This window comes from Alexandromys fortis, unplaced genomic scaffold (assembly GCF_014885135.2).
Source record: "Alexandromys fortis isolate MF-2015 unplaced genomic scaffold, M_Fortis_MF-2015_v1.1 scaffold_17, whole genome shotgun sequence".
Taxonomy (NCBI): Eukaryota; Metazoa; Chordata; class Mammalia; order Rodentia; family Cricetidae; genus Alexandromys; species Alexandromys fortis.
This window is the reverse complement of record NW_026067896.1, coordinates 2,965,389-2,991,041: the sequence shown is the minus strand read 5'-3', so window position 1 is coordinate 2,991,041 and position 25,653 is coordinate 2,965,389. Positions and strand designations below refer to the sequence as shown.

Genomic DNA, 25,653 nt, shown 5'->3' with positions numbered 1-25,653 from the left:
CATTTCTCCAGCCCCATTATTTCTTTTTTGGAACTGAGAAACCTAGTTTTCTGACCATTGAGAACCTGGGGTCTGAACCGTGGCGGAGTCCCATGGTCCTTCTGAGCTCCAGTACAGTGAAGACTACCTGCACTGTCTGAAGCCCAAGTGAAGCACATGTAGGACCAGCGGATCAACAGCAGTGTTCAGTGGCTTCCGTGGGACTCCGCGATGCACACACAGACGGCAGTTCTCCATGGTACTGGCACAGAATAGGAATGAACACAGAAAATTCTTACTGCAGTTGAACAGGAGGAAGTCAGAAGGCGCTGCCTCCAGTGGAGGACTGAGCAGATGGCTGTATTTGTGTGTGTGAAGAAGACCTGGTCAGTTGTCCTCATCAGTTCAGACCATGAAGCCCAGTATAAACGGGTTGCCATGCATGCTTCAGCATGGCTGGGGCCTGTTTCGTCTCATATGTTTACAGGCCATGACTTACAGGGCCAGTGTTCCAAGTCCCTAGGGCTGTAGCCCGGCAGTGCAGGACATGCCCAGCATTTTTGAGGCCCTGGCTTCTAAGCCCAGGAAAAAAGGCAAGCGTCTAATGTTGCCCCTGGGAAGCTGATAGCAAAACTGATGTATTAGGGGAAACCCTGAGAAGGATGAAGGGCCAGAGGACAGGAGGAGATTGGGACAGCCTTCGTGCTGGGGTGCAATCTCCACACCCTTGAAGGAAGACTGGGCAGAAAGGCCTCAAGGCGGCAGGCAGCACAGTTCTGAGAGGAACCAAGGAGAAACTGCAGAGGCAGCATGGTGGAACCGTTCACCTAAGTCCTTGTCTGATCACTGTAGAACTGATTGCCCAGGTGCTCGCCCCTGACCCGCCCCTCCACGGGATCAAACCAGGTGCTCGCCCCTGACCTGCCTCTCCATGGAATCAAAGGAGCTGCGCAGGCCAGAGGGTGCTGTCGGAGCCAGCTGGGGCCCAGGCTACACAGCACATCCCTTGCTTGGCACCAGATAACCTGGGCTTTGCATGCCTCCAGCATGGCCACTGGAGAAGCTCTGAGGCCAGAAGGAGCACTCTGGCGCCAGGATGGGAGCACTGTAGGGCTGGGGTCGTTGGCCAGGGGAGGGACTTCATGTGATGAGGAATGCTCAGCCTGCAGCGACTGGAAGGGAAAGGGCATGTGGTGGGTTTGGAGCTATCTAATGGCCACGAGCCCCTGGACCTGCTGATGGCTTCTGTAACAAAATGCCATCAGGTTTGCTCAGATCAGTGGGTGCAGTCACAGCAGACGACAGAAGACACAGGGAAAACTATGACATCAAGAGTCCCATTGAGCTGGGCAGTGGTGCACAACACTAGAGGCAGGGGATCTCTGTGAGTTCGAGGCCACCCTGGTCTATCAAGTGAGTCTCAGGACAGCCAGCAGGACTGTTAAACAGAGAAACCCTGTCTCAAAAAACGACAAAAAGCATCCCATTTGGACATCAGGCAGCCAAGGGGCAATGCCTTGTGCTGGAAGTACAGCACCTAGAGAGACAGCTGACCCCAGGAAAGAGTTGTCAGCGTGTAGAACCAGCTATGGGATTGCAAGGTGTAGAAAAGGGTTGTATAAAGAATGAGGCCGGGCTGGAGAAATGGCTCAGTGGTTAAGAGCACTGACTGCTCTTCCAGAGGTCCTGAGTTCAATTCCCAGCAACCACATGGTGGCTCACAGCCATCTATAATGAGATGCGGCGCCCCCTTCTGGCCTGCAGGCACACATGGAAGGAATGCTGTACATATAATAAATAAAATAAATCTTAAAAAAAAAAAAAAGAATGAGGCCTAGGATCAACACCAGCCTTTAGAGCCGAGGCAGAGGGAGAAGCAGCAGGAGAGGAAGGGGTGAGGGTCCCAGAAGGTCTGAGGAGCATGGATAAAGTCGAGGAGAGGTCTCCCTGTAGTGGTCGGACTCTTAAATGAGGCGTGGGGGTAGAAGCTGCCTGAATGGGTCAGTTAAAAAAGGAACAGGGTAGGGAGGCAGACCAGCCTGTGCAGGCCTCTGCAAGAATTCCATGCTGGCAGAACTGAAAACCGTCTGTCTCTGGGTAAAGAGGTCACAGGACCACGGGGACCCACAGTGTCATCCACTTGTCTGGAGAACAAAAAGGGAACACAAAGGCTAGTGTCTGGTCAGCAATGCTCTTCTTGGGTAAGGCCAGTCTTGCGAGGGCAAGAGAGGCCCCATGCCCTGTGTCGCTCTTGCCTAGCTCTGCCGAATGGGACCAGAGCCCCTGTCAGCAAGCAGAAAGGGAAACACGCATGGCCTGGCTTTAGTTACTCAACCCCATGACGGGGGAAGAGGCTCTTTCTACCTCAGCCAAGGACAGCAGCAGCCACGGGAGGACAAGGTTAGCCTTTGGGCCTTGGGGACAATAAGACCCCGAAGCAGGGAGCAAGGACTGTCTGAGAAACAGCAACACTGTTTACTGCCACATCAGACTTCCCAGCCACGCGCAGAAAGCCTGGGAGTCAGCAGACAAACTGTCGGGGGCCAAAAATCAATTGTCATTAATTTTGTAAAGGTTTCCCCAGCCCTTGGTTGCCTTCTGCGAGCAGCTGGCTGGGGAACACATGGCAGGGTGGGGTGATGGGCTGTTAGGGCCAGAGCTCACTGTGGGGGGCTGGAAGGAATGTGCTGGTTAGGGCAGAACCTCACCAAGAAGACTTTAAAACAGCCCAGGCGAAGCCACAGCCTTGGTGTTCCTGAAGAAGCCTGTGGTCATGGAGCAGCTTAAGGATCCCCTCACTGGTGTCGAGAAGTAGCTGGAAGGAAACGTGTGAAATTAGGGAACGAACGCAATTCCATATAGTTACAGACAGAAGTGTACGTAGGAAGTGTGCGGCCTGGAGCCAGCTCTCCAAAGCTCTGGTGTGTCCGGTCACAGAGAGGTGGAGCCTGTGCAGATGCCATCCCCTGTGGCCCGTCTGAGGAACAGTGGGGGCTGTGTGAGAGACGAGTCAGAAGTTGGTACCACTGTGGAGCAGTTTGGAATGAAGGGACTACAGGCCTTCGGAGCAGCTATTGGCCATGATAAGATACAGTACAGTATATAGAGAGACATTGTTCTGTTTGCTCAAAGCACACTTGATAAAGTTCTTTTAAGATTTTTTTTTATGTATATTGGGGTTTATGTCTGCGTGTGTGTCTATGTGAGGATGCCAGATCCCTTGGAACCGGAGTTACAGACAGCTGTGAACTGCCATGTGGGAACTGGGAATTGAACCTGGGTCCTTTGGAAGAGCTGCTAGTACTCTTAACTGCTGAGTCATCTCTCCTTGTTTAAGTTCTTAATTGACTTCATATCTGAGGAAAAGAGGCAGGTATGTTACCTAGACCTCACCGAGAGGAAGGGAGGTACAGTCGAAGAATTGTGTTCCTTACAGTCAAGCATCAATATTGCCAGAGGGAATGAGGTGTAGAAACTTCCCCAAGAGCAAGGGCGGTGTCCAGGCACGAGCAGGAGGACCCGGGCTGTCCCAGAGCTCGCTCGGAGATGGCATGGGGACTCCTAGGATGAAGAGACTGTTTCAGTGAGGTACAGACCGGAGACTTAAAAGTTGTAGGTGGGATTCCATGGCCAGAAAGCAAAAGGGACTTTGGTACAAGAAAGGGGGCCTAAAACATCAGCTCTGTGACGCAGTCACATCACCAGGGGGGAGGAAAGCAGCCCTAGTTCCTGAGAGGTGCTGGGCAGTGTACCCCACTCTGTGGGCCTGGTTTCAGGACTCTGCCTTGCAAATGTATTTGATCCTATTTAAAGATACAGTTTAGCACCACTGAGCTAAGTCAGCAAAATTCCATGAGGATACTGGCTACACCTTGTCAAAGCTTGGCTGCTGTCACCATATGTGACAGACACAGACATGATTTCTGTAGAGGTAAGCTTTCAAAAACGAAACATTTTTCTAGGGGCTGGGGATAAGCTCAGTTAGTAGAACACATGCTGAAGGCCTCGGGTCAAATGCCCAGCACTGCCTCCCATCTCCCACACACATTTTCCCAACAGCAAGCCGTGCGGATTTCCAGTCTCCTGGTGAACAGTTGAAACTACAAATCCCCGACCACCTCAGCCACTGCGCTGAGGACCAGGCATGGTTGGCTGCTCCTGTTTTAAGTGCCCCAGGTGATTCTGACGCGTGGCCACGGGGAGAACCGTTATCTTCAGGGTAGCACCCCCCCCCCGCCCCCCAAGGCTCCTATATGGCATCCACCTGCCTGCCAGTGACCCTTTCTGTTTCTTCCCCATCAAAGACCTTGTTCTCAAAATTGCAAAGGGTGGGACAAATACGTTTGAAAGAGAGCACTGTCTGGAAGCCGTGTTCCACGGGTTTGTGTCTCCAGGCCCTAAACCATGTCATGGAACTGAAAAGATCTGGGGATACGACTGGATGCTGATGTTCTTTAAAGTCTGTGGAAAGTGATAAAGACAGGCCCGGAGGGCAACTGCAGAATGTAGGCCACCAAGGTTGAGTCTTTCGGTTCCTGGAAAAAAAAAATCACAAGATGCATAATTTAAACATGCAGTGTGTCATCAGACGTGGTGGCTTATTCCTGTCATCGCAGCATTCAGGAGACTGAAGCCGGGTGTCAGAAGCTCAAGGCCAGCTGAGAACACAGGGCTCCAGGTCAGCCTGAAGTAGATGGTGAGCTTGAAGAAAGAACCTAACAGGGGCTAGAGAGATGACTCAGCGGTTCAGAGCACTGATTGCTCTTCCAGAGGACCTGGGTTCCATTTCTGGCATCCACGTGGCAGCTCGCACCTGTCTAACTCCAGTTCCAGGGGCACCTGTAGCAAAACACTAATGCACATAAAATAAAAATGAAAAGAAGGAAGCATAGACGATTCCTGCCCAGTCGGGTGTTGGCCCTGGCATCTAGTGGAACCCTTCTCAGGGTGGTGCCGTATTTCAGACCAGGGATGAATGATTGCATTGGTTTTCTGAGGTTTTTCTTGTTTTGGGGTTTTTGTTTGTTTTGTTTTGACAGGACCGAGCTTGGAACTTGATTCCTTCTCATTGCTTCTAGTGCTGTTGTAGACAAAGATAGATTTATTCTCCAAAAAATAAATCATTTAGGATAAGATGCACTCAAGGATCTGTTTGGTTGTTCTTTATTTGTGTGGGTGTCCTGCCTGCCTGCCTGCATGTATGTCTGTGGATCACATGTCTGGTGCCCAAGGAGGCCAGCAGAGGGCGTCAGATCCCCTGGGACTGGAGTCCCAGATGTGAGCGGCCATGCTGGTGCTGGGGATCAGATTGGAGTTCTTGGAAGAGCAGTGCCCCTAACCGAGGCATCCGTCTAGCCCTGCAAGCTCTGTGTTCTGGACTGTGCAGTCAAGTGTGTGCAGTAAGCTCTACGTCTGGGAAGCGATGTGGAAATTGACTGCCCTCGGGTGCCAGGATGCAGCCCAGGCCTACTCTAGGGCCCTGGTGGTGTCGGAACCCAGTTCTGTCTTACTATTTCATCTCTAAGGAGTGGCCCTCGCGGGCAGACCCCAGATGCACCGTAGCCTCTACAGATTGACCCACGCAGCAGAGAGGAGCAAGGGGAGGTTCCTCCTCAGAGGAAGCAGCCAGGACCCATGCCTGCTGGCTCGCTCTCTCTCCCCCTATCCGTTCCCCTGCTCCCCCCTCCCCCCACACACACATCCCAGCAGCAGCAGCAGCAGCAAGGAAATCCAAAAAACGGCATTATGAGGTATCCAGTAAAAACACTATTGAGAGGGGGAAAGAACAGACACTGAGGGATAATGAAGTTTTTCCAGAATATTCCTGCAGGAAATTTCAGTCGAGACAGTGGCTGATCCAGGCAGGGAATAATCTTTCTCATATCTAAAGTGTAGCTTCAGGCTCAGGTGGCTCCACCCACAGAAAGTCTGGCTTTCTGTACGCACCCCTCAAGCTGGGGGAGCTGCTCTCCCTCTTCGTGGCCCTGGCACCGGCTTCTGCCCCGCCCACTCCCTGTGGCCTCATTAGCATAGCGCTCGTCCAGCCCGTGGGATAGTAGGCGAGGAGCCGGTCAGAGAGGCCAGAAAGGGAGCGGGCGGGAGCTGCGGCAAGGCTAATTAAAAGAGAAACCTGTTTTCTAAGTGAGCCTCTTCAGTCTGCGCACCGTCTGCTTTCTTGTCACTTGTCGCCGGAGCATTTTCGCATTTTCCGTCGTCGCCTGGGCGTTTCTCTGACTCCTAGATTCAGCCTCTCCTCCCTCTTATTCCCCGCAGCATTCGAGTAAACCCACATACATTCCCTTCCCTTGCTCTGCTGTTTTAAACAAAGAACGCTGCTTTCTGTTACCAGAAAGGAGAAGGAAAAAAATGTCAACGGTTCTATCTCTGTCCACATGGCGGATCTCAAACCAGCATTCTTGAGCCACCTGTGTGGAACTTTAATTAGTTTAGGTGGGAGGTCTGTGCCAAGAAACAGGGTGCGCATCGCGGTGGCAGGTTTCTTCCCATAAAGCCTTTTCCCGTGGAATCCCACTCGCAGCTTCTGTTCAGAAAGCGGGGTATTAGACACCCAGCTCCTTCCTACCCTGCCAGGAGCTGCCTCACCGAGCACAGGTCCCAGCAACGCCAGCCTTGTGAGTGACAGGGCGCATCCTACCCAGCGTTTCTCAGCCCCACACCCACACAGCTGTGAAATCAGTAAGGACAGCCGGATTTGGCTGATGAGAAGGTCGATGCTTTGGTGGTTAAGTGTGGGGAATGGAATGAAACGGGCCTGGACTGTCATTGTTGATGTTTGGCGGATTGTATGATTGTCCAAGACTTGTCTAAGGCTGAAGAGTTGATGTCATCATTAAAATGTAACAGTGGTTGCTTGTTCTCCCCCTGCTGCCCAAGGCTGTTCCGCTTTGATTCCAGGTCTCACTGCAGCCAGGCTTGACCAGTGTCCTGTCTTGCCCAGCGGTCAGGAGGGCAGCCTAGGGATCTCCTCCATCATTCTGCTGACTAAACTCTTTGTGCCTCAAGCTCTGGAGTGTCGATTTGAATCTGTCGTAAGTGAGGAAAGTTATTCTCACATGTGTTACCTGAGAACTGGACATGGAGCTCGGTGGTGACATTGCTCAGCAAGTGCTGTTCCCTGGGGTTTGTTCCCTGGCATTGAAATAAAATAGTTTTAAAATCAGACATTTAGGGCTGACGAGATGACTCTGTGGTTAAGAGCACTGGCAGCTCTTCTAGAGGTCCTGAGTTCAATTCCCAGCAACCCCATGGTGACTCACAACCATCTACAGTGGGATCTGGTGCCCTCTTCTGACGTGTTGGTATATATGCAGAACACTCATACCTAGCATATAATTAAAATTTATAAAAAAAAAAAAAAAACTAAACCAGGCACTTAAGATTAAAGAGCAAGGGAGCTGAAGAGGTGTCTAGTAGTTCAGGGCACTGTTCTTCCCAAAGAGCCCAGTTCTTCAGCTCCCAGCAGGGGCATAGTGGCTCATAACCGCTACAGTTCCCGGGGGATCTGATGCCCTCTTCCATCTTCCAGGGGCACCAGGAATGTACATGCTAAATAGATAAACATGTAGACCAAACACCCATACATAGAAAATAATAGTAATAGTAGAGATTAAAGACACAACACATGGATGGATGGATGGATGGATGGATGGATGGATGGATGGATGGATGGAGACAGACAGACTTTCAGGAACCTGAATATTTTATTTCTAATGGAAAGGAAATTCTGGGTGTTTTCAAGCAATGCTATCCATTTAAAAAGAAAAAAATATGGGATAACAACTGGCTTTTGTATTCTATATTTTTCTTCAAAAAAGAAGATGCTCAGCCATTTCTTCAGAGATGTCCTGGAGTGAGAGGAAGTGTGGGATCGTCCTAACAGGTTTCAGCAGAGTTCTGAGTGAGCTCTTCTGGAGACAAATTACAAGTTTTAGAAACCTCAGGAACTTTGAAACTGTGTCACTTATCATGAGGGATTGATGCAGAGATTCAGGCTGACTCACCGCTCCCACACCATCCTCGCTCTGTAGCTCATGTGGTTATCAGCTAAGTGGGACTGATTCCCACTCCTGCCCACACAGAGGAGGGCTTCTGTGTGCGTGTCAGCCCCGTTCCCTCCTTACGTGCCACCGTGGGGTGTGACAGCAAGCAGCAGGCTGGCTGTTGAGGCTCCATCGCCAGCGTTGCAGGAAACCTCCGCCATGCACAGGACCAAGGAGCTGTAAGTCCAGCGCTTTTGGTACGCGTGTGTGTGTGTGTGTGTGTGTGTGAGCACAGCACAGGCAACTAATCCACAACCCGCCACGGCCGAGACCGTGTCCCAGGCCTGTGACTCCAACGCCCGACCGGTCGCTTGATGATCAATTGATCCACTGCCCCCAACTCGTCTGACCTTCTCTTCCCACGGCTCAAAGTTGCTGCCCTCGGCAGAATCTCCCACCAGTGTCCTGCTAACGCTAGTTAGGAGGCCGTGTGACCTTGTACCAGCAGGTCGTCCAGATATATGAAGTCACCCAAAATTGTGGGCTTTTTTGTTTGTTTTTTGAGACAGGGTCTCACTGTGCAACCCAGGCTTTCTTCAAACTCACCTCTGTCGTCCAGGCTAGTCTTGAACTAACATTGATCCTCCTGTCTCAGCCTCCTTCCCCTCCATCTGCAGTCTCCCCAGCTGTCCAAATATTATCCTTCTGCACCTGTCTTCTCCTGGACACCCCTGCTTTCCTTGTATCCAGTCTCTCTAGGCCACCACCCTCACTCCAACAGTGACAGAGAAGTCTATCATCTTGACTTATTTCATCTCTGGGCAAGAAGCATCATCCTAGATTCTGGTTCTGCTTTGCCCCCCACCACACTCAAAAGTCTAGCTAGGTTACCATTATCTTCAGCTTCTCACTTTTAAAAAGAGAAAAGGATGTTGAACAAGACCACCAACCTCTCAGGAGATGCCTCTGTGAGTCCCCGCTACCTCCTGCCAGAGAGCCCCTCCCCCCAATTCTGTATTTCTTTGACTCTAAAACTCATGTTGTGTTTACTCCCACGAACAGCAGTCCTGGCCCAGCCGTGCTGCTCTCTACAGACCGACTCCACACCGCCCTGCCCAGCTCCTGTTCCTCCGCAGCCGCTCTCAGCCATCCTCAGTCTCTCCCCACTGTCTGTGCTTGCCTGGCTGCCTTGGGATTGAGCTCCCACAGCACCAGGTCTGCCGTGTGTGACATGGGCAGCAATTCAGCCATGTCTATGGAGGCCGCCTGGGAGTGGGCCGCTTCGATTCTCCTCTCCCACGCAGCGCTAACTAGGAACCCCCTAAGTAGCTGGCGGGTGGATTTGTCCAGCTCAGAACTGAACCAGGAATTTTAAGCCATCACAGCTTTTCCTTGACTCGTGCTAGGCTTCCAGTCAAGTAAAATCCTTAATCCCTTTTTAAAAATGTAATTTGTAGCAAGGCAGCGTTCCCGTTGTTTCCTCGTGCCTACTCTGGGGCTGGGAAGCAGAACTTTTCAGTTAAAGTTTCATTTCCATCCGTTGTTTGTGACTGTTAAGATCTTTTGTTCCTGGGTTGAGTTTCTCACCCACTTATTATGCTTCCCATATGTTCTCCATGGGGGTGACATGCGTATTGATCAGGCTGCAGCAGGGCTGTCGAAGCAAATGTGTTTTAAACAGGGGACCCCCCCAACCCAAAGCTTGACCTTTCACCCTCTAGCCTCAAAGTGATCTCTTATCTCACACATGCTAGGCAAGAGCTGCACCTCCAAGCTAACTCCCCTGCCCTGATCTCTTATCTGGCCCTCTCTGAATAGTTGTGTAACACCTGTTACTAGCTCCTTTGTTTATTTTATACACACACATATCTAGCTGCATGCATGCCTTTATGCCAGAAGAGGGCATCAGATCCCATGAGAGATGGTTGTGTGCCATCATGTGAGTGCTGGGAACAGAACTCTGGCCAGTGCTCTTGATCTCTGAGCCATCTCTCCAGTCCTCATTTTTACTGTAATTTAGCATGTATACAGGTGAGGAGGAATTACCCGTTGATTCATTTTTGTGTACACCGGTACTGTGTAATATGAACGGCGCCTGCTATGACAGAGCTTTGTGAGCCAGGGTGGCCTTGGATTCCCGAAGCGATGCACCTGCAGGTCCCTCTCTTCGAGTGCTGGAATCATAGGCAGTCACCACCACACCTAACAAAACAGGAAGCACTGTGTGAGACGGTCTGTCCAGCTATGTGTGTTTCATCCATCCTTCCATCATTATGCATGTGTATGCCCACCTGGGGGGAGGACGACTCTGGAAGCTGGGTCACCCTCTATCACATGGATCTGCATATCAAGCTCAGGTCGACAGGACTGTCAGCAAATGCCCTTACCTGCTAAACTGTCCCTTTGCCTGCTTTGGAGCACTCCGCACTTATTTGCTACTTTGTTGCCCAGGCTCATCTCTAGTCCACAGTGCTCCTGTCTCAGTTTCTGTTGTAGCTGGGATTACAGGCTTGCACCACCCAACCATGTTATTACTGCCAGGCAGCCCAGCACCCCCCACCCTCAACCATCTCAGCACTGCACAGCAGCCTAGCACCCCCCGACCATCTCAACACTGCACGGCAGCCCAGCACCCCCCGACCATCTCAGCACTGCACAGCAGCCCAGCACCCCCCGACCATCTCAGCACTGCAGCCCAGCACCAGACCTATCTTCTTTCTACAGGGAAGGCAAGCAGCTGGTCCAAGCTCACTGGCTCTGTCCTCATGGCTCTGGTCCTTACCTTGTCTGTCGGAAGGAGAGGAGAAACCTGGGCACATCGGGCACATCACTCACGCTTGGTGAGGGCATAACCAGGAAGCCAAATCCATGGTGACTGGAGCATCGTCCTGGCAGGAACTTTGTCACATGACCACACCCATCCCAAAGTTAGTCTAGTCACTCCAGATAGCTCTTTGCCCAGCTAAAACTATTGTTTTGCAAAGAGAAGCCGGGCAACTGGGAAGACAGCTGACAGCCTGCCACAGGAAGAGAAGTCCACACACATGAGGAGGAAGGCCGTGGAAGAAGCTGGTTGGCTGTTGTGATTAAGTAGATGCTTCTGGGAACACAGAAGCACGTAAAGGGGAAATTTTGAATTCTTAAAGATTGGGTTATTTTGAGAGTCAGGCCTCTCCATCTCTGAAAACAATAAAGAGAAACTGGTCAGATGAACTACTTGGAGGAAGAAGGAAGATCACAGTCAGCCTTCCAAGTGGGGCTAGCAGGAGAAGCTGCCAACTGCGGTGCAGCTCTGATGGAGGCAGTGGGAATTGCCTGGACGCAATAGTGGCAGACAGCATGAGGGGAGAATGAGCTGGACGTGGCTGTGGCCCTGCTGTGGAGCAGGGGAGCCGTCCAGATGCACCTCACGTTTAGGTAGCTGGAGACCAGGCTGCAGATGCGGGAGGCACACTGGCTGGGCTAGCCTGGGGGTTCTGGCTGGGTGGCACACTGGCCGGGCTAGCCTGGGGGTTCTGGCTGGGTGGCACACTGGCCAGGCTAGCCTGGGGGTTCTGGCTGCTAAGCCCAGGGAGCCCTTTGCCTAATGGGTGTGGTCACCGCACCCTCCCAGGCCAGGGAGCAGAGCCCAGTAATTTCCCTGAAAGCAGGTGCCCTGCAAGAGGAGGTTTGTTCTTACAGAAGCGTGTTACCCCCATTCCTTCCTGATGTTCACTTCTTAAATGAACATCAGTTTTAAAAATGATGCTTGTTTTCCCTGCTCTCAGTTTGCCAAAGGTATTTAGTCTGTTTGTTCTTAAAACGCAACTGTTCTCAGGGTTTATGTGTGCTCTGGATTGGAATGTTTCGTGCAACAACAAGAGCAATTCCCTTTGCAGGGCTGCTGCTGTGGCTGTGTGTCCCACCCAAAAATTAACTGCACATCTGTTAAATGGCAAATTCGACGCCATGAGAGCCAGCCAAAACCTCTAACTGCCACCCGCCACCCAGAGAATGAAGTTCTTATCAAACCTGTACATCCCCAGGGGAGGGGAGAAGGTTCCCCTGGTTCATGCCTCTGTGCATATCTGTATGTGTGTGTGTGCGTGTGTGTGTGTGTGTGTGTGCAAGGATGTGTAAAGGGCAGCACTATTCCAAATGTCAGTAGTATAAGGCAGCTCTTTCCTCCTCACTGAGCGCTTGGTAATCCCAGACTCCGACCTAGGGATTGATGACTGTTACTGTTAATTGCACTACTGTGCGTTGTGGGGCGAATCCCCTCTTTCCTCCCACTTTATAGAAAAGGAAACCAAATTTAGTGAGGTTAAGCGGCCAGGGTTTGAGGTTGAACCTGCTGGGTGTCAGAACCCAAGCTCTTAGGTGCTACATGGTAGTCCTAAAACTCTCCGGTACAGACTGTCTCTGTCCAATAGGCCTTGTAGGCTAAGAAACCATGTCACATAGGAGAACACTGAGGAGTCTGTGAGAAGCAGGGACAGGCAGAACACGAGCCAGGGCTGAGAGGCAGTAGATGGAAGAGACAGACATCACCTTCTACCAGTCAGTAAACTTCAAAATTCCCCTCAGCCGCTCAGTCATAGTGTTGGGAGCAGTGTGACCCCAGATCCTGAATTTCTTGTAAACAACTTGTTTTCCCCTGATCTGAGTGCCTATAGCTGCCCTGAGCACGAGACCTTCAGGAGTTCCTGATGGCAGGAGAGTGGTTTCTGGTGGGTTTGGCTGAGGCGTGGCTTTCTCTATATAATCTGCCCCTGAACACAATAAAGGGGGCATTCTTGGGGCTTTGGGATCAGTGTTAAAAGGTCTGTGTGTCAGTCTGCTCAGGGGAGGGGGGAAGAGGGGGCATTATAATCCAAGTAGGGGCATTGTTGGGATTAAAACGTAAATGTCTCCATGCTAGCTGGAGTCACACTTCAGTAACATGTGGCTTTGTATTTTGACTCAACCAGCTTGCTGAATCCTTTAAGAATAAATGCCTCTGAGATGAACAAGAATGAGGAGGAAAGGAAAAGAATAGGGGAAGGAAGAGAGGAGGAGGAGGGAAAGGGAGGGAAGGACGAGGGAAGAGAAAGGGAGGAGGATGGAGGGGGGAAGAGGGAGAAGAGAGGAAGAAGTGGGGAAAGGAGAAGGTGAGGAGGAGGAAGAGGGAGGAAAGAGGGAGGAGCAAGAGGAAGGGAAAGAAAGGGAAGAGGAAAGGAGGGAGGGAAGAGGAAGGGAAGAGAGGAAGAGGAAGTCCTTACAAGGATCCACATTTTAAAAGGATTTTCTTGTGTGACTGGTACCTGGTACTTTATCATGTTATCAAGCATGATTGCAGCCAGAGCCCAGGAAGGCAACACAATAATAATTACTCTGCCTGTTTCAAAGATGGGGAATTTGACAGGCTCATCCAAGGTTAGCTGCCATTCAGTCCCCTATGGCACCCCCCTGAAAAGACAGCGTGCCTCCCGAGACTGGTGGCAATGGTGCCTCGCAGCCCGCCACATGCACAGACATTATTCAGGAGCAGCCACTTAGCTTCTGGGTGGTGAATCCCCTAGCTTGTGTTTCACCGTGTCATAACCATGCCCTTCGTTTACAACCATTTCCTCTGGCTGTGCCTGTGAGTAGGGGCTGCAGGGCCTGCCCCTGGGTTCCAGAGCCCACTCGGTGCTAACACAACCTCCCATTGTGCTGCTGCCCGCCTCTCTGCAGCTCTCCGGGCAGAGAACAGAACGCTGACCCCTGGCACTGCGGAGCTGCTGAAGGTGGGCGCCTCACTACAGAGCCCCATCGCTGAAAGCCCCGAGTGCGCATTAGCGTCGTCTCCTTGGGAGAGTGTTATTTTTGTCTCTCATCTTCAGGGACTGTTCCAAAAATGGGAGACAAGTATCAGGAGAACAAAAAGAACTAATGTCTCCAGATCAGAAGAGAGCTGCTTGGTAGCTCATTGTCACCCATCACCCCTGAAGCCCCAGAGGACAGACCGAGGTGGAGGGGAGCAGCTATTGGGCGCAGCACCTAGCCAGCGCTGGGATCTTTCTTTGTGATTTCTCACCACGCATTCCATGAAACAGGGCTTGTTGCCATAGTTACCGAGAATCACATGATAGCCTGGCTACTTAGATGTGTAGGAGAACAGATGAATCCGCAGTGGGGGCTAAATGCTGCCTCCCTTCCTAGCTGCCTCCTCCTCGGCCAGGCTCCAGGGTCTGCCCCATTTACCACCCGCCTGCCCGCGGGGTTAACAGCCAGGCCATACATTACTTTCATAATGAGATCATTCCCAGTGTTTCTCAAGGGCCTCCTCTAGTTTCAGGAGCCTTCTGCCCCTTCTAGCCCCTCCTTTCCCTGACCCCTCTGCCTCCCCCGCGGCCCCTCTGCCCTACGCGGGTGCTGTTAATTAAATAGCCGCGTGGAGTGGGCGGGGCATGAGCGTGCAGCTTACAGCATTTAAACAACCTCTTCTCTAAATTCAGGGGATGGCAGGAGTCAGGGAGTTTAGCAGCTGTGATACAACAGGACACACGGAGGAGCAGGAGTGGGGACTTGCCCCAGTGCTGAAGGGACCATGTGGGGTCTCACTTTCCTCTGCTGAATGGGGGTGGGGTGCTGTCTAAACCCTCTGCCTCAGAATTTCGTATTGGTTCCACTCTGACCATCTCTAACGAGGCGTGGTGGGCATGGCCCGTGACACTGCCTTCCAAACAAAGGTGCTAGGCCTCGGGGAAGCTTTCAGAGCTGGGGAACTCTGCTTTTCTCCCGGCCTCCTCTCCTCCCTTAGGGTCTTGTGACCAGTGAGGGCCTAGTCACGTGCCTGCCTGCTGGGAGAAGTTGGTGAGTGGGCGCACCTTAGCAGCTGCATGGGCGCAGGCTCCCAGCACATTTGTGCCTCTGCAGCACAGACTGCCCACTTCTGTGGGTTCAGATCACACGGCACCTAGCCAATCCCAGTAGACTCTCTCTCCAGCAAGAGCGAAGTCTAGAGCCGGAAACAGACCCGGAGAGTTAGTTTAGGTTTGGCCTGGGAGGAATTTTGCCCTGGCTTGGCTAGGTGATTCAGAGAATGTTCTTTAGGATCCCAGCCTCAGAAGACAAAGTATAATCAGAGGAGAGGTAACAGATAACTTCTCAAATGTAACTAGCTTTACAAGACTCATGGAACAAGAGCCAAGGAGACCAGAGATGTCCAAAGTGGATAGAGAAGGTGCAACCTCAGATCCAAGAGTCGTGTGAGACTCTCAGGTGGAGCGCAAACATACTAGAATTTCTGGAGTTTTCCAACATCACCTCTGTGTTTCATGTAGATATACATCATGCTTCCGTTCCCCTTTTATACATTTTAGGGTATGAGCATTATAGTACCCACAGTTCTATCAGGGAAGACCAGAGTAAGAGACCGTCCATACAAGATCACAATGGCTTAAACGGGTTTGTGTCATCTAAGTGGAGCCCGGTCGTGAACTGGCTGGAGCTGGGACACACTGTCTTCTCTGACGCTCTGACATCCTCAGCATGTGGCTTCCACTTCCTTATCTAAGGTGACCTTTGTGGTCCAGGCAGTAGCATGTCTACATTCAGGGCATCAGAAGGCTGAAACCACTGGGACACTTCTTCAAATGAGCTCAAAGCTGAGAAGACGTGACATAAGAGGCTTCCCACACTCTGATAGGCTGCTCTAGGAACACCTCTCCAGAGGGTGAGAGCGGTCCCCAGAGAGAGGGCCGGGTCCCCGTGATGTCAGCTCAGCTCCTGTGTCAAACTGTGAGCACATACAGTGTGACCCAGGAGCCACCTTGGACTCTGTGGATGGTGCCACCCCCACCCAGAGCTATCAGAGTGATGCAGGCGACAGAACGAGGAACGGATGTGTTCTACAGCACAGCTGCAGGACCTGGATGGATGTCTACACAAGAGAGAAACCAATTCCTGTCTTGTTTAAGTAATTGTTCACTTAAAGGTCTTTGTTTTAGCAGCCAGCATCTAACCATAGTAGTACTAGAAATAAATACCTTATTTAATTACTCAGTTTGGGGCTGAAGAAACAGGTCAGCAATTAAGAGCACTTGCTACTCTTAAAGAAGACCTGGGTATGATTCTAAGCATATGGCAGCTCCCAATATTCTATAACTAACTCTGATGCCACCTTTTGGTTTCCTTTGGTACTGCATGTGCATTTGAAAATACAACATACACATAAATACTCTTAATAACTCAGTGTTATATAGTGGTGAACATCTAGCAAGAGTTTTTGTCTTAGATCCAGAGTCCTGTACATGCTAGACAAGGACTCCATAACTGAACTACACTCTGGGGCCAGGCCCAGAAAAATGATACTAAAGTACAGTACCTAAAAAGAAGCTGTCAGAATCGACCGCCAGAGGCGCCTTCTCCGAAGTCTTCTATCTACCTAGAGGCTGGTCTTCCAGAAAATTTACTCTTACGAAGACTTTTCTACCACAGCCTGAGTCAAGGGAAGCTATACAAACTCTGTCCTGCTTCAACTAAAAATGCCTCCAGCATCTCCCTTACCCTTGTGGAGAGGACAAACACACTTCTAAACCTCACTGCTAGGTCTCGCTCTTAGCATGAGAATAGCTGGGTGCTTTTGCTCCCGCAGGTTTATCTACTGCCCCTCACTTCTCAGAGTGGGTAAGAAACCTCCAAAGGGAAAGAAAGAGTCCTCTTCTCCTAGACACATACACAGTTTGGGCAGAGGCCCTGCTCCTTGTCTGTACCACCCAGATCTGACCTGTGACCTGATGCTCTGTACTGTGGTCCAAAGGAATGAATGTCAGTTGACCGTTATGACCTTTAGAATGCCCAGCAGGCAACAGGAGATCAGTAAGAAACCAATGAGATCATAAGTTAGCAGGTGTCCAGAGATTACAAGCCTCACACACACTTCGGTTACAGCTCTCTCCATCAGGAAACTTGATATTTAGGGCAAGAATGTGTCTGTCCTCTAAATCTGAACTCCCCACTCAGGAATATATAAGACGCGTGGCCAGCAAGATGGCGTAGTGGGTCAAAGGCCCTGCTCCACCCAGCCACATCACTCCTGTCTCCATCTCCCTAGTTCTGGGGGTAAAGGCATTTGACTCCCAAACTAATTAAAGGATTAAAGGTGGGAGCCACCAGCACCTGGATCTGTTTCTGCTTTGCTCTTGTGTAGCTCAGGGTGGCCTTGAACTCACAGAGATCCGTCCGCCTCTGTCTCCTAAGTCCTGGTATTAAAGGTGTGTGACACCATGTCAGTTTACACTCCTCGCTCTGCTGGAAGAGGCATCAGAAGCACACGCGCTTCTGTGGTTCACACGTCAGTTCCACTTCATCCCTCACCTCTCAGGGGAGCTTCTCCAGGGCAGATTCTGCTTCTCTTCATTCAGTTCTCCAGCACCCACCTCAGTGCCTGGCGCTGGCTGGTGATTCAGTAAGGTCTGATGACTGACGACTCTCGTGGTGGGCGAGCCGACAAAGAGGCACTAGGTTGTTTGCGTGTCAGGTACTCATGTCCACGTGTTGTCAGCTGCGCGCATGCATGCTTAGGGTGCACGGGGCAAATGAAAGACCGAGTTCCTGTCCTCACACGGCTGAGTCTCCAAATGGCATAGCTGAAAAATGAACAAGAAAACCAAAGAAACCTAGACCCTGAGACCATCTGTCTATGTAGAAAATGCCTAATGGGACTGGGGGCGGTGTTACAGAGGGTTGGAGACTGAGATGTTGGGAGCAGTGAGACCCCAGATCCTGAATTTCTTGTAAACAACTTGTTTTCCCCTGATCTGAGTACCTATAGCTGCTCTGAGCACGAGACCTTCAGGAGTTCCTGATGGCAGGAGAGTGGTTTCTGGTGGGTTTGGCTGGGGCGTGGCTATCTCTATATAATTTGCTCCTGAACACAATAAAGGGGGCATTCTTGGGGAATTAAAGGATGACCCGTGTTGCTGTCTCTCTGTCTGTGTCTGTCTGTGTATTTTAACCTCCAGCCCCCTTGCCCGAAGCTTGGTAACTGGGTAATAACGCACAGAGCGCAGACTCGGGATGCGGTGTGCGCGGCACTGAGTGGGCCATTTAGATGGATAGGTGGAGAAAGCTTCACTGGAGACACTGGGGACATAGGTTGGTCAGCTTTCTGTCACTAGATGACACACCTGAGGTAGTCCATTTTCAGAGAAGAGGTTTATTTTGATGGCAGCCTGAGACACAACGACCCCATGGCTCCAGGCCTACAGTGGCGTGCAAGGTGCAGGGAATGCTGCCTGAGCACACTGCTCCAGTGTTGACAAAGGCCTTCCTGCCACTGACCTAGGGTAAGATCCAGCCCAGTTGGGGGTGGCTGAGACCACGGATCCCCTGCAGGCTGATGAAGATGATGAGTTACCCAGAAAGGAAGCCAGGCACCTCCGTGTCTGCCGCTTTCCCAGGACTGAGTGCAGCCCGGCAGGTGGTTTCCTCTGAGTGTGTGTGTGTGTGTGTGTGTGTGTGTGTTTTCCTCTGCTGGGCAGGCAAGAGAGTCCTGTGTTTGTAGCCAGTGCAAACAGATCTCAATTATCTCAGAAATGAAGATTTGCTTTAGTTCAAAGTCCAGAACGTGTGTTCTTTGATCAAGGTCTGAGGATGTGTGTGTGTGTGTGTGCGCGTGTGCGTGCGCGCGCAGGCAATCACACAAGCCTGTACATTTGTGCTGTTGAGAGAGAGAGGACCAGCAACAGCCTTGGCTTTCTGCTCTCCACCGCGGCCCTAGCTGATACGGTAATTTTATGTATTCGTGTTTTCTTGTCCGGCCTCAAATGACAACATAAGCTGAATGGTGCCGCGGCAAGTGGTGAACAAGGGCTTAATTACAGGGACCTTTGCCCAACTGACACGCTGAAAATTGGCCCCAGGGATGATTCAGCAGTAATCTCGCCACCGTTCCAGAGAAGCCCTCTCTGGGATGACGTCATGTCTCGCCCCACCCACCGCTCCTGCTTGCCTCTCCTCTCCAGAACCCCAGTCCCATCTGTGGAGCTCAGAGCTGCCATCTGCATTGCGAAGAATATGCATTTTATTACTGAAATAGCATTCCTGCGCCCAACGGTGCCCCTTGAGCACTTCATACTTAATAGCTGCCAGAAAAGGAAGAAATCCCAGCCCCAGGGGATGACCAAGGGCATATCCCAATCTCTGTCTGCTGCCTCCTGTATCCGGAACTGGGTATTTATCTCTGCGCACCATGAATATTTACACTTTGAGGGAAAGAGATTGGCTTAACTTGAGCTTCGGGATTCAAGGCCCAAGGCTAGCGTGGCTACGCAGAAAGCGTTGCAGGGTGCGGAGAGAAAGGGACTCGAGCCGTACCTGGCATCTGCGCGCGGCCCACGCAGGCTTTGGGTTGCCTTTCCCCACTTCACCAGCCTCCCCTTTTCCATGACCAATAAAGCCAGACAGGTGTTTGTGAGAGGCGCCCTTACCTTCATCTACTGGCTTTGGTTTGCCTTGCTACTTCTGGAGAGAGCCATTTTATTTCTGTCATCTACTTTGCAGAGCTGTGGAAAAAGAGCTGGGGTGGGTAGCGCTGGCAGAAAGAGACCCTAAGAATGGATCTCAGCTTTGTTTTCTGTCTCTGATCGCTGCTGTGATGCAGGGTGTCCGGCAGCCAGTTTACAAATGAGGGGAGAAAATGAAAAAGAGGGTGAAGGTTTGTTTAGATCGTCGACGCTGCCAAGGGGCCACAAACCAAAGCTAACAGAGCCGCCCCGTCTGCAGGCTTCCCGTCATAGAAGTGAATACATTCTTTGCCATGTAAACTCGGTGGATCAAGGCTTTCTGTTACCTAAGTGCGGTAAACATCATCATCGCCCGTGACAGGGACTCTTCAAGCCTTTGGACCGTGAATCAAAAAGTATGTTCAGTCTCGGTGCCGTGTAGGATGTGTGTGCGAGGAATGCATCCTGCCGTGTTCTCTGCTCCGCCGCTGCAGTTTTAAGAATTCAGGTCATGACCCACTAAAGTGATCGCAATGCTCACGGATGGGTCGTGACCCACATTTCCGAGAACATTAAGTCATAGGGGATGTAAGCTGCAGGAATAACATAGAAAGTGCAGCACAGTGTCAGAAAGACAGGGCCACGGAGTGTCAGCACAGGAAGGAGCTGTTGCCATGAGCTGGAAGGCACACATTTTTATCAGGGGAAGAAGCAGAGAGCTGGGGATTCATAGAACGACAGGGACCATGACAGAGTGGCAGAAAACACCAGTGCAGGTACGCCAGGCTCAAGGTTGAAGACGGTCGGATTGGGGCAAGGTCATGTGCGAGGCCACCAATGAGGTCACTGGGAAAGGTTGGTTGCGGGACATTTAAAATGGCAGCAAGTGTGCATTGGTCAGGCCTGCATCTCGTTAGATGGGGACACTGGAGGAGCTTCAGGCACATCGTGGGTGGGGAGACCAGTGCCCCCCCATCACCACTCTGCCTATAGCCATGCAAAGCCACCACTGGGGTCTCCACTGAGGAGTTGTCGATACTGAACACAGAGCTTGGTTTTCAGAAAATGTCCGATCTTGAACTTCCTCCAGGTGAAACCCAGCAGGCATGGTGGGCGGCCTTTCAAAGCAGAAAGGCCCCTATGTCCCGGCCTTTTGTTCACTGCCTCCTAGAAAGTTCCTATCATTTGAGATCCAGACTCCACAGGTAGGTAGGGCTGTGCTATTTGACACCTCTCCAAAAAAAAACAAAAAACAAAAAAAACAAAGTCGAGGAGGAGGAATTGAAATCTCTGGTAAAATCCGGGGTTTGCACTATCTGTAGATTTGAATTACCCACATCCTTCCTTCCCTGCTCTCTCCCTGGAGAGCAGAGGTTGACTCTCAAATGGAGATGAATGGGCACTCGTCTGTAGCCGCTGGAAATCCAGAGCGGCATTCTCCTAGGAGTCCACTACCGCGGATGTTGAGTACCGACTTCCTTCAAGTCCATGGACACATCAGCTTTCTAACCAGCGTTCTTTCCCCATCTATTAAGATCTCTTATCTTCTAGTCCTTCAGCCTCTGCTGTTGGTGAGGCGAGCTGCCGGGACGATGCCAAGAGATGTTTCTCAGCAGCCCAGAGGAAGCTACAGATCCTCTGAAGTCTACCGTGATTCCCTGCCATGCTCACAGAAACCCACCTGTATGTTAACTCCCGACGCTCAGGAATGGTCTTCCAATGATGTCACCTCTCGTATGTGCATACGTCACTTAATGCATGCTTAGCCTTTCAAATACACACGGAAACCCGAGTTTCCATTTTCTCACACTTTTGACCCTCTCATCTCCTTTACTTGGCTATCTTTGGGTGGAGGAAATGCTTGGAGAACCCATTATTTTTCACCCCCCCCTAAAAAAAAATTTTAAAAAAAGATGCTGTCACTACACAAGGATTCACTCCTCGGAGGTCCTCATCTACTCCTGAATTGCACCTGTGATGTGGGATTCCCCTCTGAATGCTGTGAATATGTTTTATTACCATTGGTAAATAAAGAATCTGTTGGGCCGATTGCAGCACAGAATAGAGCAAGGCAGGAATTCCAAGCAGAGATAGAGGAATAAAGAAGGCAAAGTCAAAGAGATGCCATGTAGCCGTTGAAGGATACAGATGCCCCCGGACCTTGCTGGTAAACCACAAGCCTCATGATAATACACAGAATAATAGAAATGGGTTAATTTAAGATGTAAGAGCTAGCTATAAATATGATTAAGCTATTGGCCAAACAGTATTGTAATTAATATAGTTTCTGTGTATTATCTCGGGTCTGGGCACCCAGGAAGTGAACGAGCAGCCTCCATCTACACATCTGCAGGTTCTCCTTTGGAAACCAGATGTGAAGAACAACACAACACTTCTCCATCTTCTCGTCCAGTCTTTCCTCAATCAGTCTGAAGGCGGGACACCTGAGAAGAGCACACACTGTAAGTACCACACGAGTGACTTAATGAACAGCACCCCCAAACCGTCCCTCAGGTGCACGTCTGCAACCCAACTCCCATCCCCGCACATAGCCCATTCCTATGGCCCTGTCATTACACATTTTTCTAGATTTGCTGATGGTATGTTTCACCAAGTCCTGGGTACACACAGAGAAGTTCATTTTAATCTTTGTGTTTTCCAACCAGCTAAAGCCATTGCTGCAACAAGACGGATGAATGATAGAGGAAATGGTTGCGGAGCTGCTCTGGGAGAAAGCCCTTGTCCTTCTGTGTGTTGCCTCTGGAGTTTTGATTGATATTTGGGCTATTAAATAGATACCTCACAGGCCTCTTCCTGTTCTGTGTGCTCTTGCCACAGTTTTAGATGCAGTGAAAAGGGCCCCCAAGACTGTCTCCTGCCACTGGGTGGAGGAACACCCTCCACCAGCGCAACCCTGAGGACCGGGGCTTATGGCTCAAGAAAAGATTTATCACCACTTTCCTTCCCAGCCACCACCACCTCCCCTCCCTGCCTGGGCAGGAAGCCACCTGCCAGAGCCACGGTCACTGCTGGGGTCACACTCTCCACGTGCGTGCCATTTTGGGATCTGACTCCCGTGCGAGGCCGCAGCTTCCTCCTCAGTGGTCTTTGAAAACGCTCTGTTTTCCCAGCTGTTCCGCAAGCCTTTGTTGGCGAATGCAGCCTTGCACATAGCTTTCCAAAATTACCAGGGCTAAGACATTCTTTCCACCCACGGCATCCGTGCTGACCCCAGCACCATTTGTCAGTGCATCCCCCCCACACACACACACACCAGTGTGTCTCACTTTGGGTGCATCTCCCTAGGCCCGTGAGTGGCTCTGGAAGGGGTCAGGGGGCACACCCGGGATTGTTTGCTCCATTCTGAATTCCATATAAACAGACTCACGCAGCGCAGCGTGTCCTTTCTTTCTGAGAGCAGTGACCTTTGATCAACACACTGCCCTCCAGAGTGCGGGAGGCACACCAACAGAAGCTTCCTTGCCAGTGGCTTTCCGATGTACAAATGAAATGGAGACACTTGTGTGTGGCTGGTCTCTTCTTGATGGCCTCGCCCGTTTCCAGGCTCTGACTACCGTCTCCAGGCCACTGCGGGCGTTCTTGCGGCAGGCGTCTTTCAGGTGTGCGCCGTCATTTCTCTTCGGTGTCCACCAAGGAGGAACGCTGTTGTCATGGCGGTGCATGCCTAGCTTCACCATGAACTGCCAGTCTTCCAAGGAGAATACACACTCCAGTACGTGTTTACTCCTCACAACAGCCGTGAGAGTCTGTCAGTCAGCTCCTGGGTGCTTTCTGAGCAGCGATTCTAGGCTGGGCCCAGTTTTAGGAAAGAAATACAGCAAAGGCAAGACACATAAGACTCCTTTTCTGGACACGCCTCCATGGAGGAGATGAGCAAAACCCCTGCATATGTGAAGAAGGCAGCCTCGGGGGGTCAACCGTGCTGTGAAAGCTGGTGCTTCCATGGTCGGTCGCTGTTGGAGAGGCTCCTTGAGCACCTGGAAGGTGAACAAGACCTGGCAGCGCACAGCTGGGGTCGAGTGCTGGGACAGGAGGCCTGCCGACAGAAGCCACAGCCTGGTGTCTGGGGACGCAGGCACACGAGGCTGGCATAGTCACTCAACTAAAGAACAGATGCTGAGAGGCCGCGATTTTCTGCTACGTGCCCGGCCTTATTCTAGGCTCTGGAGATCCTGCTGGGAGTGAAGCATAGAAAGATAATTCTGTTGTGGGGCAAAGGTAGCCGGGGTGGCGGGGAGAGCCCAGAGGAGTGAGCAAGGGCCAAAGGCCAAGTAGGACTGTATAGAAAGGAGCGGGAGTTTCCCTGGAGTCGTGGTGGAAGGCACGGAAGAGGTTTATTTGTCTCTCTGTCTCTGTCTGTGTGTGTGTGTGTGTGTGTGTGTGTGTGTGTGTGTATGAATGCAGGTACACAGTATATCTATACAGGTAAGAGGTTACTCTCTTTTGGTCCTTGACCTCCACCTTGTTTGAGATAGGGTCTCTAGCCATCCACCGCTGATGGCCCTTGAGCTTCAGGGGATCAGTTCTCTCTTCTCTGCCACCCATCACCTCACGGGAGCCCCGGGATTACAGCCTCCGTGACTGTGTGCAGCCGTGTGTGGATGCCGGGGCTCTGAACTCAGATCTCCATGCTTGCATGGCCAGTGTCTTACCCATGGCTTCATCTCCTCTGCCCATCATGGAAGAACTGTCAGCAGAGGTGAGAATGATGGATGAGCCAGGAAGCAAGAACAGAGGCCAGAAGATCCCCTGGTGACTCAGGCTACGGACTGCAAGCTGATGGCAGCCTCGGCTGTGGGAACCACGAAGACGTCTGCACGGAGGACACATCGTGGAGGTGATTGGACAAGCCATAGTGATAGATTAATTACAAGGTGAATAGAAACAGTAATAAATATTATATTTATCACGTTAATTATATTATCTAATAGGTTTTATGCCTCCCAATAATATATTTCTCCACTAATACAATAAGCCAGATCAAGTTGAATTGAAAAAGCAAAACAATAGGTTTATTGAAAGCAACTCCCGGGCAGGTTCTCTGACCCCAGATATGGAGGCCAGAGAAGTGTCACCCCCAACTAAAGCAGGGAGATTTTATAGGTTGTGGGCAAGGATGATGATGTGTCTGCCACAAGCTGGGTTTGTGCCAAGGGTGGTCAGAAGCTGAGCACGGCTAAGGTGGGAATGGGGGCAGTTGGCAGCTTCAGAGGAGGAGGCTGCTGTAATGGCCAAGAATGCAGAACTGGGCATTTTGGTGCCTAGATTCTCTGAGTGGGTGGGGTTTGGGGAGAGAAAGAGAGAGAGAGAGAGAGAGAGAGAGAGAGAGAGAGAGCGCAGAATGGGGCTTTTTGGATTGTGCAGGGGCAAGCTGGAGGTGCCAACCAAACATCGTTCTATTTAATTATATATAATTATAATTGTGCAGTATATCACATTTATTTTTAATAAAGTATATATTTATGACATAAAAATTAATAAAAATAAACCCGATCCAGCTTAAATTCTAGTCGTTTGGCCTGAGCAGATGGCAGCACCAAGACTGGGAAGACAGGGAGCCAGGGAAGGATCAGCAATGGCCCCACTTGCTAACTGGAGGCACAGACGAATGTCCAAATGGGGACTTCAAGGGACTAAAACCCCAGCGCTCAGAGGAGAGAGCTGGACTGAAGACACGCTGGAGTCGTCAGCACGTAGGTGGCTTTGAAAGCTGAGCAGTGTGGCCTCCTGGGAGAAAGCAGGTCAAGAAGAGGATGAAGATGTCTAGGAACAGCTGAGAACTTGAGGATCCATTTTACAGATGGGAAAACTGAGCCTCTGAGGAAATTGTTCAAGGTCACAGAAGGACGAGGCTTAGTTTCTCATGCCTGTACTTCACTTCAGTGCCTCTGGTTCCTCGGCTCTGCCACTCAGATGCCCTGTAATCTCAAGCAAATGAGCCCCTGGTTAGCTCATTTCCCTGTCTGTGAAGGGCGAGTCATGGTAACTACACACACCACTTAGGCGTGAGTATAAAATGAACTTAATAGAAGTGCTCTGGACCGTGGCTGCTCACAGGGACGGTGGTTCGTGGTGTTATATCAGGGAGTCACAGGGTAAGAGGCTCCAAGTCTCCAGAGCCCAGGAAGCTGGCTCCATGGCCACTGTGCAGGCAGGGCACGGTGCAGGACAGGCCTGTCTGAGCGAGAAACTCTTTGATGCTT

The 25,653-nt window shown here is 51.1% G+C and overlaps 1 long non-coding RNA gene across 3 annotated transcripts in view; it reads left to right on the top strand.

Moving 5' to 3' along the window:
* LOC126514271 (uncharacterized) overlaps nucleotides 1–23,382 on the top strand; it is a 33,711-nt gene extending 10,329 nt beyond the window's left edge. Inside the window, exons 1-3 of one of the 3 annotated variants that reach the window (XR_007595546.1) lie at nucleotides 18,491–18,713; nucleotides 20,981–21,891; nucleotides 22,096–23,382. This is a non-coding gene — a long non-coding RNA (uncharacterized lncRNA). Of the gene's footprint in view, nucleotides 1–18,490; nucleotides 21,892–22,095 lie in introns of those variants that run through there. The other 2 variants (XR_007595544.1, XR_007595545.1) reach the window with 2 other exon arrangements.
* Nucleotides 23,383–25,653: the final 2,271 nt, after the last annotated feature.